The sequence below is a fragment of the Manacus candei genome, unplaced genomic scaffold (assembly GCF_025592945.1).
Source record: "Manacus candei isolate 608988 ecotype Guabito, Panama unplaced genomic scaffold, ASM2559294v1 h1tg000014l, whole genome shotgun sequence".
Taxonomy (NCBI): domain Eukaryota; kingdom Metazoa; phylum Chordata; class Aves; order Passeriformes; family Pipridae; genus Manacus; species Manacus candei.
The window spans coordinates 31,654,595-31,668,549 of record NW_026138062.1 but is presented as its reverse complement, the minus strand read 5'-3'; the positions used below and the strand labels follow the sequence as shown (position 1 = coordinate 31,668,549).

The window sequence follows — 13,955 nt, the reverse complement described above, 5'->3', positions numbered from 1 at the left end:
AAAAGTTATCCTGAAACATGAAATTCCCATATCAAATTTACTTTAGAATTACTTATGTTTCTGCAAAAATATTTGATTTATGCAGATTAAATGAACTGAAAACTTGAGAACCATGACTTGTTTACTTTAGAGACTAGGAAAGATATCAAATGCAGAAATGTTTTTTAAATGTTGACTTTAAGTTGATTATTGACGCAATGGTTCAGAATCATTCAAAGTGATGTTAGGTATATTCTTTTTACCTAAACATGCCTCTGTTCACTATCTTTTCATTGTCTGTTAAATCACTGAAAATTTTACACTGTTCTGGTAAAGCTACTAAAATGTCATAGGGAAGACCAAGGAACGAAACATAGAGAAATGTCATAGGAAAAAACAACTGACAGAAAATAAGGTTTCAGTATAGGTAGGATTTTTTTATCTCTCGACTTCAATGAATTGCCAATGCAGTGCAGCCCCTATCTAATTCCAATAGATCTGAAAAGCAAAAAGAGGAGGCTAAAAATAACAGAGAGCTTCAGTGCTACATTGGAGTTGGCCATGTCTGCTTTAAATCAGTCTTAATATCCATGCTCACGTCCAGGCTGTGCACTTCCAACGCACTGGAAGAAGGGAGGAGCTGAAGAACTGAGCTTGCATCACTGAATAGCTTACATTCCCCCATACATGTAGTTTACTTCTTGTGACAGACTAAATATTGATAGTATTTATTTTAATGATTGTTTCAGTACTGCCTCTGTGAGAGAACAAAGCAGAACAGAAGCTTTTCAAAATAAAAAGAGAAGCTTAAGCCTTTGATGCATGTGGCAAACCTGTCAGTGATGAGGAAGATGTGTCAGAAGGCAGCACTGTGACTGTCAAAGTGGAAAACAAGCAAAGTAAGATGCTGGCATGTGACGTGCCTGTCACTGCATGTGCCATAAACTGAGCAGTGCACACCATCTAGGCATATTTTAGTGCTGGTTAGTGTAGACTTTAGTGTTACAGACATACATTTGGTAATAGAAAGAATACTGTTGGATTTATTGAATTACCTTTGTCGTTTGAACTACAGCTGTAATAAGTGTGAGCGTGCAGGTATGTAGACCTCTGTTTATGTAGACATCTTCTCAGCTCTTGCTAACTATTTAAAAGTCAGACGTTATTGAAGCTGTCTAACCTCCTGCTGGAGTTAATGGAGAGGGAAAAATGCTTCTAAAAGGTAAATGCTCCCACTTATCTTGGTTACCTATTTAGACATGGGATGAGTCTCCCTTTTGGCCTGACTGCCTTATCCAAAACTGTGGAGGATGTCTAGATTAAAAGCTTACACCAGTCATCTGCCCTTTAGAGGGACAAATAAAGACAAGAAGAATCTCAGCCCATATCTTTGGTACACAATAATAATAGATGATGTTGTCTATGTGTAAATGAGAAACCTGCTTCTGAAGCCCTCATTTTCTCCGATGATTCAACTTAGCCATCTTCATAGAATTGACGTCACTTTCAGAAGTGCTGAACACCCTTGGTTCTCCCTTAATTACTAGGAGAACTAATTGAACACAATGTCTTTGTAAAAGAAGACACATTCCCACATTTAGATGGAATGATTTGAATCACATTTCACATAATATTTTGTACATTGTGGGCACAGTGAAAAAGCCTCCTGCCATTCCAGGTGCTTCACTATGAGCCATCAACTTCGCTTTTGAGTCCCTGACAACCAGTACCCTGCAAGAAGACATACAGCCAGCACCCCCACTCCCCACACACAAAGCCAACCATAACTGAAAAAGATTTGCCAATTCTAGCAGGCACCCCAAAAGGCAGCAAAAGAGCTTTCTCCTGGCTGCCCAGATCAGGTGGCCATCCTGCTCCTCACCTGTTGGTAGTTCCAGCAGTAGTAACAATGCTCAGATCTCCAGGTCTCCCCCAGAGATTCTCTTACCTGGTCTTCACCCCTTCCTACTGTTACTCTTCCTTCCCATCCTCGTCCTGTTCCCTGGACCCTCTTTAGCTTTGATAATACTGCCAAGCCGGCTCTGCTGTGAATACACCTCTGTTTTCATAGAAACATCTTTGCTGTAACAAGCCCAAAATATAGCAAAAAATTGCTCCAAAAACAGTTACAGAAATTGACAGAATCATGGAATGAGTCAGGTTGAAAGGGACCACATTGGGTCATCTGGTCCAATCTCCCTGCTCAAGCAGGGTCATCCTAGAGCACACCACACTGAATTGCATCCAGATGTTTCTTGAATATCTCCAGTGAGGGAGACTCCACAATCTCTCTGGGCAACCTGTTCCAGTCACTCACACAGTAAAGTTCTTCCTTGTGTTTATGTGAAACTTCCTGTGCATCAGTTTCTGCCCAGTGCATCACATCCTGCAGTGGGCATTCATGGGATACCTGAATTACATATTTTTTATTTCTAGTATTTTAGGATGATGCTTTGGACTCCAAAACATGAATTATCATCCCTGCAGAAATTTGTATTTTTCATTATCTCTGGATATTCCTAGCATCTAAAATCAATACCCAACGTCTTTTAAAATTTTGCTAAGTTATTTGTCTCAAATGAGTTTTGTTTTTAACAGGGTGTGGTGTAAAGCTGTAATTTTTACAGTTTAATTACAAAAAATCATGAAAGAGGTTTTCCATTTACTAGATTTGCTTACTCTATTTACTCTTTATTTTTCCTGGGATGAGACTGGAACAAGGCAAGTGTGCAAAAGCAGGCTGGTTTTGTGCAAGTATGGCAAGAAATATGGGAAAAGGAAGTGGTAAGAAGAGGGAAGGTGTGGAAGGTGGTGGATTCACCATCCCTCAAGGCTTTTAAGATGAGAATGGATATGGCACTTAGTGCCATGGTCTGGTAACCACTGCAGTGTTGGATCAAGGGTTAGACTTGATGATTTTGGAGGTCTTTTCCAAATCCGGTTGATTCTATGATTCTATGATTTTATGAATGTGGGTTTACCCTTGGTCATCCTGTGGAACGTATCTTTTTACTCAATCTAACAGTGACTGAAAAAACCCCACACTTTTATATATAGTATCAAATTCCATATTTTATAAGGAGTTACACATAGATGTAACATGTTTCTAGCTCATAAAAGTGGAGCATTCTTGGCAAAGCAGAGAATTCTGCTTTCTGGAAATCCTGCCCATAGCAAAATATGTAACTCAGAGAGGTCTGAACATTCAGAGCTAAATCTGTACGTCATAAAAGGCCTGTAAGACACTGCTGAAAAATAGTATAATTCTCACCACAGTCCTGAATGTATGCACATATAAGTTCTGAAAACTAATAATCTTTCTGGAAAAGGTCTTTGAGGCTTTAAAAATAGGGAAATTACTTTCATAAGCATACGTAATTCTAAATATGTACTGTAGCATTAGCTCTACTGGTAGACGCTAGTGTAGGTAAAGATGTGGAATAATTAAAGTATCTTGTGCATATATATATGTGGGTTTTTCAACTAAAAAGGAAAATGCAGGGCTACATCAGCTAACTGTCCAACCAGAACTGACTCCAAATAGCATTAGTAAGGGGGGAAAAAAAAAGGCAACGCAAGATTTTTTTTTAAGCTAAAATGTGAAATGCATATCTGAGTGTAGCAACTTAACTGCCTACATACATGAGTTTAAAACTTACAACCAAAATTTTATTTATTAGGGAAAGCTCCTTACAAATCAGCAATAAATTAATGCAGATTTATGATATAACTAGTGAAATGCTGTGGAAGGTAAGTTCTAATATGGCCTGGCACAAGCAAGTGTGTGTGTGCAGACTCACAGATAAACTTTTGTGTATCATGCTCTATTGGCTTGATTCCCCTTTGCCAGGACAGCCAAGATTTGTATTAAAACTCGTGAAGTTTTGCATAAAGATTGCACAAAAAGCACATATTCAATCATTAAACAGGAGGATTTTACAGATGCATTAATAATCATAGACTCATTTCTATTTTCTTCAGTTAATACAAGGATAATTGTTTTCTGAGACAAATTATTAAGATTTATTTCATACTGTTACTCTAACAGCAAGTCACCTAAACCAGCTTTTCAAATATGGCTTAAGTTAGTGCATTTCAATACCCGTTATGTATTTTGGCATTACGGAGCACGTGAATGTGTGGAATTTTGTTAGTTTAAATTCAATTTAAACTTGAACTGACATAGTAAACCAGCAAATCAAGCCCTGATCTTGGCTGAAACAGTACACCACTCATCTAAAATAAAGAGTTTTTACCCCTTAGCCCCTAACGCATTTGTTTCCCTTTCACAATGACTTTGCTTAGTATTTCACATTGACTTAAAGAATCTTCCCCTGAAAAACTAAGCAAACAAGCCAACAGACTGTGAGACACATAAACTAAGAACAAATTGGGAGATTAGGATGTTTTTTCCTGATGATAGTTTTACCTGTTTTGCAAGGTAACCCCATATTTTTCAATTCAGTTACTTTCCATAAGCGTAACAACAGGAACCCAGTGAGTAGCCAAAAGATCCTCCAAGCATTGGGGCAGAACAGAAAAAGAAGTGAGCAGATTCTTGACAGAAGACATTTCAGCTTGCTTGCTGCAGAAGAACTCTGTCAAGAGAAGTATGTGTGAGAATCCCTGGGGCGAAAACAGCCTTCTGCAAGCATTGGCTAAATTATTTGCAGAAAAAGACAGAAAAAAAAAGAAGAGGGAAGGAAAAAAAATAAAAGAGAGAGTAAGAACATGCTTCACAGGAACACCAGGCACTTCTAAAAATACAGCGTGACCTCATTCCTCACATCATACCAGACCTTAACATTGTGCTTTGCTTTATCACCTGGAGCACCTGGAGTCAGGTTCCAACTGCTCAAGTTTGGATGCTGTCAGGTTTTGAAAAGGTAGGCTGTGAAATGCCTTTTGATATAAAGCCAGTGTAAAGGAGTATCAAAATTAGCTTTCCATGTCACTTGCAAATTCTAATTATTGTTTGCCTATGTTTCTTCAAGACCTACATTTGCTGCCAAAGCTTTGCAAGTCTTCTCTTTTATATATATTTATAGAATCATAGCTTGCAGACAGACTTCTGCATACTCTGCAAAGTGTAGCTACAGTGCAAATTACTGGACACATGAGTTTCTGAGTGTGATCATAAATCAGTTATTTGCAGATCTAGCCTGGAAAGGAAAAGGATGTATTGTCACTAGAAATGCAGGGTGAGAAATCTTTGAGTTATAGTTTAATTTTGGAAGTGTTTTTCTATATTGCTTTTGATTAAAGCAAAGAGCAAAAGTGGAAAAGCTGCGATGCCCTTCTGCTCATGTAATGTATGTATTCATATGCTCATGCTGGTAGCCGTAGATTACATTTTTCATCTTGAGATATCCAGGCACAGATACTTGGCACAGATGCTGCCAAATCTATGTCCCTCCTGACTCATTTCAGTCAGTGAAGGAGGCGGCACTTGGATGCTGATTTCTCTTACACCTTGTGCACCTGATTGCCTTCACTGAAGTTAAGCAGTATTTTATTCTGCAAAGAACTTGGCATATTTATGAATGAGTCAACCAGCAAATGAAACCACATCTTGAGGAAACCATTTTTAAGAAATTACTTTATATGACAGTTCAGTGAGGCTTGTCTCAACTTAGATATGTTTATTATCCTAGGACAGCTGCACTACTAGGCCTGTCCTTTAGCTTTACCATCACCGTCCCCACCTCTACTGTGACAGAAGCTCATTTTACATTGCCAAGGCAAGTAAAATATCTTTTCAAATGCAATAAACCACAATGATAAAGAGACACTTTGTTAATTTAATTGTGCTTACATACATGTTTGTCTTAGGTGCAACTGTTGGTCACAGATGTGCTGTTTTCCAAGCACCCTCTTAACGAATGCAGCAACATCAGCAATTTATTTACAGCTGGACCTACTTGTGGTATATAGGACAGACTGCTCCAAGAGGAATCATTGACAAATTTCATGCCATAAACTAAGCCTGAGGCTGAATTTAATCCAAACACCCTGCCAGTATGCTGACTCAATTTTATTTCCTTCTAAAACAGCATTTTCAACAGCACTATCATTGTCACCTCACCACCATGTAGGAACAGTGGTTTACTTGCAAATAAGGTGAGAAAATACTGTCTGTGATACAACTATTGCCCTGTCTAAAACCCTAGATCCGTGGGCAATGTTTAATTTAATTATTTTACAGAAGTGGGCTTTGACTTTGCAAATCTTTGTTCTCTGTGCGGCCCATGAATAGCATGGTTGCAATCCTGAGCAAAACCAAATGGCAGGAATGTGTGAGCAGCAGTACAGTGAGGGACAAGACATGATTCTTCATGCTTGGAAAAGTCTCATGCTTCTTGCACATATGATTACATCCTCCCAAAAGAAGGTGTTGAAAAGGAGTCAGGTATGAATGGGGAACTGAGGGCATATGTCTTCCAGCATGTCCCTGAGAACATGAATATCTATCTATCTGCATAGAATAAGGTCTTTCCTTCTGCCAGTAGACATCTTTTAGCATTGCATCCAATGTGTTGTTTTTGTATTCTCTGTTCTGCCTCTTTTTTGTCTTATATGTATGAAATGTATCATCAAGCTCCTGATGAGATATTGGCCAGGGGTTGTTTGACTACATGCATTTGAAGGCAGTTTTGAGTGATTTAAGAAGAGCAACCAGTCATACACAGACACTGTTCATAAACACAGGACTCAAAATGAACCAACACCTAATAAATACTTTTAAAATAACACTGGATAAACCACTTAAGAAAAAAAAGTCTGTGTCCCTTTAGATTGAGGATCTTGACATTGGTAAGATTCCAGATCTTTATCTAGACTGCCAGTCCAAACCAAAGTCAGGAAACAGCCTTTCTGCAAGCAAAGACACACAGGTATGAGCTGCTCCTCCCTCCAGTTTAAATACTAGTAGTTTCTTCAGCCTGTAAAGTGAATTCAATTATGTATGTTCATGGGATGCTCAGTGGGCTGGTTGGAAATCAATCTTCATTTTTGCACAAGTAGAAAGAGCCTGGAAGGATCAATTCTTTTTCATATTAGAGGATATCTATGTTAACTAAATGTCATAACAATTTTATTTTCATCTATTTATTTTTAAGCTCATAAAAGAGAAATGACATAAGTCAATCACTTGTCACTTTACAAGTTAGGTAAATATCAAGCAATTTGTTTTTGGTTTTTTCTATTTAGCTCTTCTCTATCGAAAATTGTATATCAGCACAAAATTCTCCTTCACAGCAGCCTGCAAGGGTCTTCCAAAATTGCACTCATCCCTCTGAGAAATCTCTGCTGAATCTGTAACACCCGCCAGCGGCCAAAGACGCTGAACAAAAGCAGTTATGTTGGCACTAGGTCAGAGGCTGGTGTGGTCTGTTTATGTATGGCTCATAATTCCTTAAAATGAAAGAAATTAGGTTCTTTAGATTTATTTCCCTCTCTGAAGAAGAAAAATGTATCACTGCCTTGGGTTCCTTCATGAGAAAGTATCGGTTTGTATTAATTTCACTTATAATCATTATTATCCACTATCTGCATATAAGGAATTGGACACTTGCACCTACTCTGACCACATAGCCAGTAGAAGAGATGTAAGCTGGAATTAAAGTTTCCTTATCACTAAAGCCATGTCTTAATCAACTCTCATCTTCCATCCATAAAAAATGTTTAATTATCAATTGTCATGATTGAATTTACATAAAGAACATAAGAGGCTGAGCCTTCAATGGGCATCATGTCTGAAGATAAGCACTTGTTGTAATAGGCTGAACTCTTCTTGCTAATGCTATTTATAGAGGAGAGTTGCATATCATTAGAAATGTGCACCCTTTTTGCCCTGTGTTCCCTTAAACAGGGATAAAACAATAATCTTAAGTAAGCCACCACACCCCTAGAAGCTCTTGATTTTCCCATAATCTATTAGATTCCCCCAACAGCCTTCCTTTTCACCAGCTAGTTAAATTTCAAGTCCTGGTCCTAATCTTCAAAGTAATTTTGATGCCTTGTCTCTTGCCTCTGCACCCTCTGTCCTTGCCACCTGAGGCCTGTCTGAAAGCCTGGCACAGGGGGGAGAGATGCCACAGCAGCCGTCAGGATCTACAACACTCATCTCAGGAGAAACCACATAAAAATGAACCCTGCTCAGGTTCATTAATCCTGCTTACAAGATTGGATTGTTTCTGATACCTAAGGCAGCTGGCTGAATACCTGAAGGAAAAAATAGGGGGAAATTCAATTCCTAAACATAGCCTTCTAGTGCCCTTTGAGACATCCTAGACTATCCCATCTGGCTTTCAGCTGCCAGCTCGGAGATGTGCGAATCTCCTTCAACTCTTTTGACATACCTACTGCGTGGATGTCATAGGACAGCAGAGTATCTCAGGAGGTACTACTAGGCACCTGCAGGTAGGCACTTGTTTAGGCAAATGAATTGTACCTTCAGTTTCCTTAGTAGGCTATTCAAAGAATTTAACTTCAGGCACCTAATTTTGACAACTAATTTAGGATTCTTAGTTAAGGTCCTTAGTCTCTCCATTGCCTATATAAAAAGCTTGCATTCTTAATGTATGCACCTCAGTTCTGCTGGCATAAGTACTGTATTGCTTCCAAAAAAAAGTGTGAGTCTCCTGGTTAAGCAAAGAAGCTGCTGCAGGAAGCCAAATTGATCAAATTGCCAGTAGCTCCCTGCTGCTTAAGGGCCTCTTTCTGTGCTGCAGTACATTATTATGGAAACTTTCAAGGCTAGATCAGAATATACTCAGAAAACAAAGGAGAACAAGCTCTTTAGTGCCAGTTTGTGGCACTTCAGCTCCTCAGGTTTGTAGTCCTATCAGTCTTATAAAGTTTCTGCAGTGTTTTGGCAACATACTACATCTCTCAGTTGAAATATGCTGCTTAATGCAAGACTGGTAAACAGCTTGAATATGCAGGGTTTGATTTATGAACTGCATCAATATGGTAATGAGCACATTGGCTGGGCAATTAGTTTTAAATTGTATAAGCTCACACCAACTCTTGTTATTATGAGTATAAAGGTTTGTCAGAATACCTCTGAGTTCAGTATTTCATAATCCTCTGGTGCCTTTACGCCTATTAGATCAGAACTGCTGCAAATTAAAGCCTCTGCTACCCCTTCTGAATCTAATACCGCTAAATCATTTCTGTGAAAATATCAGCAGTAAATAGATGAAACCATTTAAAATGCTATTTTGCATGTTCTTTTTTTCCCCTCAGTCCACGATAAGCTTTGGTCTCCAGCAATGTCTTTATCACTCTCTCTAATCAGTGCCTGTAATAAATGCTAAAGAAATGGTAACACTGCAATAAATGCCATTTACTACAAAGGCCGTGCTGGAAGGCAGCTCCTCCTGGGTTCGTGAGATATAAACAGCAGCAAGGGAAGACAGTGTCAGCTGCAATGAAGATAAGTTATTGCAGAGGAAGCAAAAGTTATTTTGGAGGAACCTTCTGTGATCCCTATCTGTATATGCAATAAGACCAAGATGAATTCTGCTCAATTTTGGTCAGGCAATATTTTTTGGTATGAGACCTTTTCTGTCAAAACCAACACATTTTTAATGGATGACCTATGCATTTTTGTTTATTCTTAAAAAAAAATAAATCACACATTGGGGGTATTTACCCCTTTTGATTAATCTACTTAATTTTTCAGAGCTTTCAGAAGAAAGAAGTGTTCAAACATAAAGTGCTCAGATGACTACTTCAGAATTTTCAGCCTTTCTATCGTTTGCTTCCCCATGTGATTTTTTTATTATATTTTATTATATTTATTATATTTATTCATTTAATTTGACATAATCTCACAGTTCTTTCAAATTCTTCTTCTTTGGGGGATGAGTTTTGGTTTGGTTTTTTTTTTTTTTTTCCCCAGATATACCAGGCAAAGTTAAAACACACAGCTATACTTAAATGACAGCAGCTTTAGAGGTGTTCAAAGTTTTATTCAGGAACAAAGGAAGTGTTTCTTAAGCCAAGGTGCATATTTGAGACCCAAATAGCTATTTTGAACAAATTCCCTGTTTGCCTTTCTGCTTTTAGGTTATTTCTTTTCCTGTCATTTGAGATCTTCCAGTAATTAGTTACACTAATCTGTTTTCCAGTTTCAGTTCTTAAATTCCAAATTTCTGCTTAGTGTGATTTCTTGTTGTGCTTGCTAAATTAAAGAGATTTATGGTATCAGGTGATCTTTTCCCCATAGAAGGGGTCACTTTTTATCAAATAACAGCTCCCCTTTTTGGACAAACTCAAACATTGCAAGTGGTTTTAACAAATGTGTTTTAAAATTTTTGAAAATACCTGAACTAGTTCTAGGCTTACTAGCTTAGGTCTCACAAGTAATAAAGCAGTGGAGCTGGGGCATACTGTTGTGATACAATTTTTTGGGGGATATCCAAAAAGTTAATTCATGTCTTTATGTGATACATGCAGTAGCTGTATACCAAGTTCAGAGGTCAGTTTTGAAGCTATTCTCTGGAGTCTCCATAAGTTTGGGTTCATGTGCTATAAATACATTTTGTGAGACTCCCTCAGATTTTTTCCGCCCATAGCATCTTTCCTCTATGGAGAATGAAACAGCTTTGGGCATTTTCACATGACTTTGTGGAATGAAGAAGCAAGCAACCACCCCATTATGAAAAAGTATGCAACCCACTAGTGGATGGTACTAGAAATTTTAAAGAGTTTACTACACCTGAAGTGTAGTCCACAAGTAAAGAATGAACTGGATTTTTTTTTTCCCAAGTAAGTACTTTTGAGTAGAAAAAAAATATCTAAAACTCTTACTTTATATCCAGACTAACAGGTATATGAAGCAAAAGTGCAGGAAATTTATTTCCTAACTTTTTCTAATTCTCCTTTCCTACATAAGCCATTTCTTTCCAACCTTTAAAAATAAAAAGAAAAGATATGTAGAAATCTTAATCAAAGGGGATGTCTATTGCCAGGCAGGATGAAGCTCACGCATAACATGAAATTCAATAAACTGATTTCCATGGAAACACAATATTGATGCAAATTCTGTTACAGAACCCTTTATACAAGCAGAATGATTACATCCAGGTTCTATGCCATATATAAACATTAAATCAAATAGTGGTCAACACCCTCCTCTAACTAGGCAAGGGCCTCTGCAACTCTATTCAAATAAATTAACCTCTGACATATATGATGCCTTCCACCCTGTCTTTTACAAGCACAAAGTGTGTTGTGTTAATGTAAGAGAGATTTTTCCTTCCTTCAGAGTGCTGCAGGTAAGTAATTGATTCAGATATCAGAAAAGAGCAAAATTAGTCAGTTTTTTCCCCTTGAGACAAGAAAAAAAAAACCACCTGGTTGCTTTGACTGAGTTTTAGAAGTGGTAGAAATTCAGCTTCCAAGCTTTCATTAAAAATGCCAGTGTGTGTATCTGTGCATATTGCATGTACTTCTATAGATATCCTGTTGTGCCTGGGGATGCCTGTACCGTCTTAGTGTGAGTTAAAGATCAGTTTTTCATGGGTATGAAACTTAGTCATTCTAAATCATACCAGGCTAAAATGTTTATGTATATTTGTAATGCTAAATGTAGAAACTTATTTTAACAGTGAGCAATAATCACCACATTGGTATTATTTAGTTAAAAATATAAAAATAAGTACATATTTGATAATTTCCTCACCTCTCTTCTCAAATAAATGGTAGAACAAATGTTCTAAGTTTACGCACTCAGTGTCTTCCTACCCTAATGCTCCATATAGTTTAAGGCCAAAGTTTTTGATGTTTTTGTCTCTAAATATCTTAAGAAGGCTTTATCTTCAAAAAGCTGCAGGCGTTTGCTCTTGTAAAATATCAGCCACTTCTAAAGTGTGCCTCTCCAAAGGGAACATTTGTATAGCAATAAACATTCTGATTTCAAGACTTTGAGCTCTCTCAGGTTGTTTTTAATACGTGTTTTAGTCTACACTGTTCTTAAAAACGGTAAGAGACTTTAACTAATGCACCTTTGGCTCCCCAAGCCAAAGTGATGACAGGGCGAAGCAGCTGTATGAAATATGGACTTCCCTACACACCTCATCCAGGCATAAATTGCAAACCACTTACGGCAGAAAGAGTGCCCATGACAAAAAACCAGCAATGTCACCACCTCTGGCCACTTGCACCAGGGCACTTACTGCTGACAGCTTTCTTGCTGCCACCTCTCTCTTTCTTTAAACTGCAGTAAATGAACACTTTTTTACAGGGAGGGGATAACGTGGAGTTGTTCTTGTTAATCTTTCATCACTACAAGTTACACGAACACATGGCAGGGCCTGCAGCCACAAAGGACCATGTATTATTAGCTGTAAGGCTATATTGGTTTAGTCAAGCCCTGCTTTGCACGATGATGCCCAAAAGCAGTCAAAAGCAGAGTTACTCTCAGTCTTTCCTGGGGACAAATAGAGCCTCATATAGAAACAAAGCAAAGGACGTGCAGTAAGGGGGAAATTAGCTGTACCACTTCCCAAAAAAATAAATCCTCAGGGCTTCAACAAGCCTCGGAAAACCCATGCTCTGAGTTTAATAAATAGTCTGCATGATAACAAACAAATAGACAAATGAAGATTTGCATTATTAAAATTTCAGTTGCTGCACCAGATGAAAATTAACCACCTTGGTCAGAGTCAGATTGTGTACAAATATACAGCAAATTGTAACACCTCTCCTAAATTGCTTATATTCACAACTTAACATACTTATTAACCTTTTTCTATTGCATCTTGACATATTATTTTTATGTTCTACAAACATAATATCTCATACTTTAATGGAATATTGGCACGTATGTAAATACCCACACAAGGACTCTGCTTATTAAACTGTATGTACTCCCCATGTGTTTGTTATAATGCACTACTGTCATCCCTTTAAATCATCAGGAGGGCTGTTGTGATTTTAGATTTCTGGGAGGTTCCATTGCAGTGAGAGACTGACAAGTATTAAATTGAGAGGTGCCAACACACCTTCACCTCGTTCCCATGGAAAACATATATTACTATATAGTTTTTAATTACCTGACTGTACTGTTCTGTAGCTTGTGGTTTCCTGCTGCACCCTGCACGTGAGACAGCTGACCAAGGAGGCAGCAATACAGGAAGGGCAATGGTGAAACAAGACATGTTAATTAATCTTTGACTGCATGCTGAGATAAGTAATTATAATTGCTTCTGTATGAGTTATTTACATCTGTTTGTGTAGTTTTGCAAAAGGCTAAGTTTTCCTTTAATTTGAATGCAGTGCCTGTCTAGCAACATCAAATTTTTAGTAAATTCTTGTCATAGATAACCTTCAGTTAAGTAAAGAATTGTTAACTTACATAAACAATTCCAAAGATATTTGAAAGTACCCTAAACAAACACCATACCAGTGAGGGTACAGGCAAGGAGAAGGCTTTATGAGCTTCTACCTGAGATACTGTTGAGTTTTCTCCTCTCAGAGAAAGGTGTAGAGTACCAGAGAGCTTACCTACTATGTGTTTACTGCTACAAAGCCCCCTCACCATACTCTATTTCCCTATACAATGTAGATATATGGGAAAACAGCAAAGTCCATCATTCATTTACACCGAGCAATGTTCAGACTGAAGAGAGTGTTGGTATTCTGGGTGTCCAAAAGAACTCTTTCAGTTATGAACCTCAACCTATGCAAGTAAGATAAAACACTGGGACTACTAACTTCCAGGATTTGTTTTGGGAGACTTTTTACGTAGTAGTGTCAGTCAAATACTGCATATGAAAGCAATACTTCATAGACAGTTTAAATGGTACTGCAGAAATGCCCACCATACTGCAAAAGCTGTATTTTAAGGGGTAACTAATATTAAAAAGACAACTAGGAAGGTTGTCTCAGGCATATTTACTCTGTTCATAGGTGGCCATGGCAACTAGTCTAAATACTCTTTGTAAAACATCATGTTATCTCTGATT

General features: G+C 37.9%; 1 protein-coding gene across 3 annotated transcripts in view; it reads right to left on the bottom strand.

Moving 5' to 3' along the window:
* The window catches only part of STARD13 (StAR related lipid transfer domain containing 13), a 292,627-nt gene that overhangs the window by 248,933 nt on the left and 29,739 nt on the right, over positions 1–13,955 (bottom strand). The window contains exon 2 of one of the 3 annotated variants that reach the window (XM_051778838.1): positions 4,409–4,577. The exons of the other annotated variants lie outside the window; for them this stretch is intronic. The gene's annotated coding sequence lies outside the window, so the exon portion shown is untranslated. The remainder of the gene's footprint in view (positions 1–4,408; positions 4,578–13,955) is intronic. 3 annotated transcript variants of the gene reach the window in all.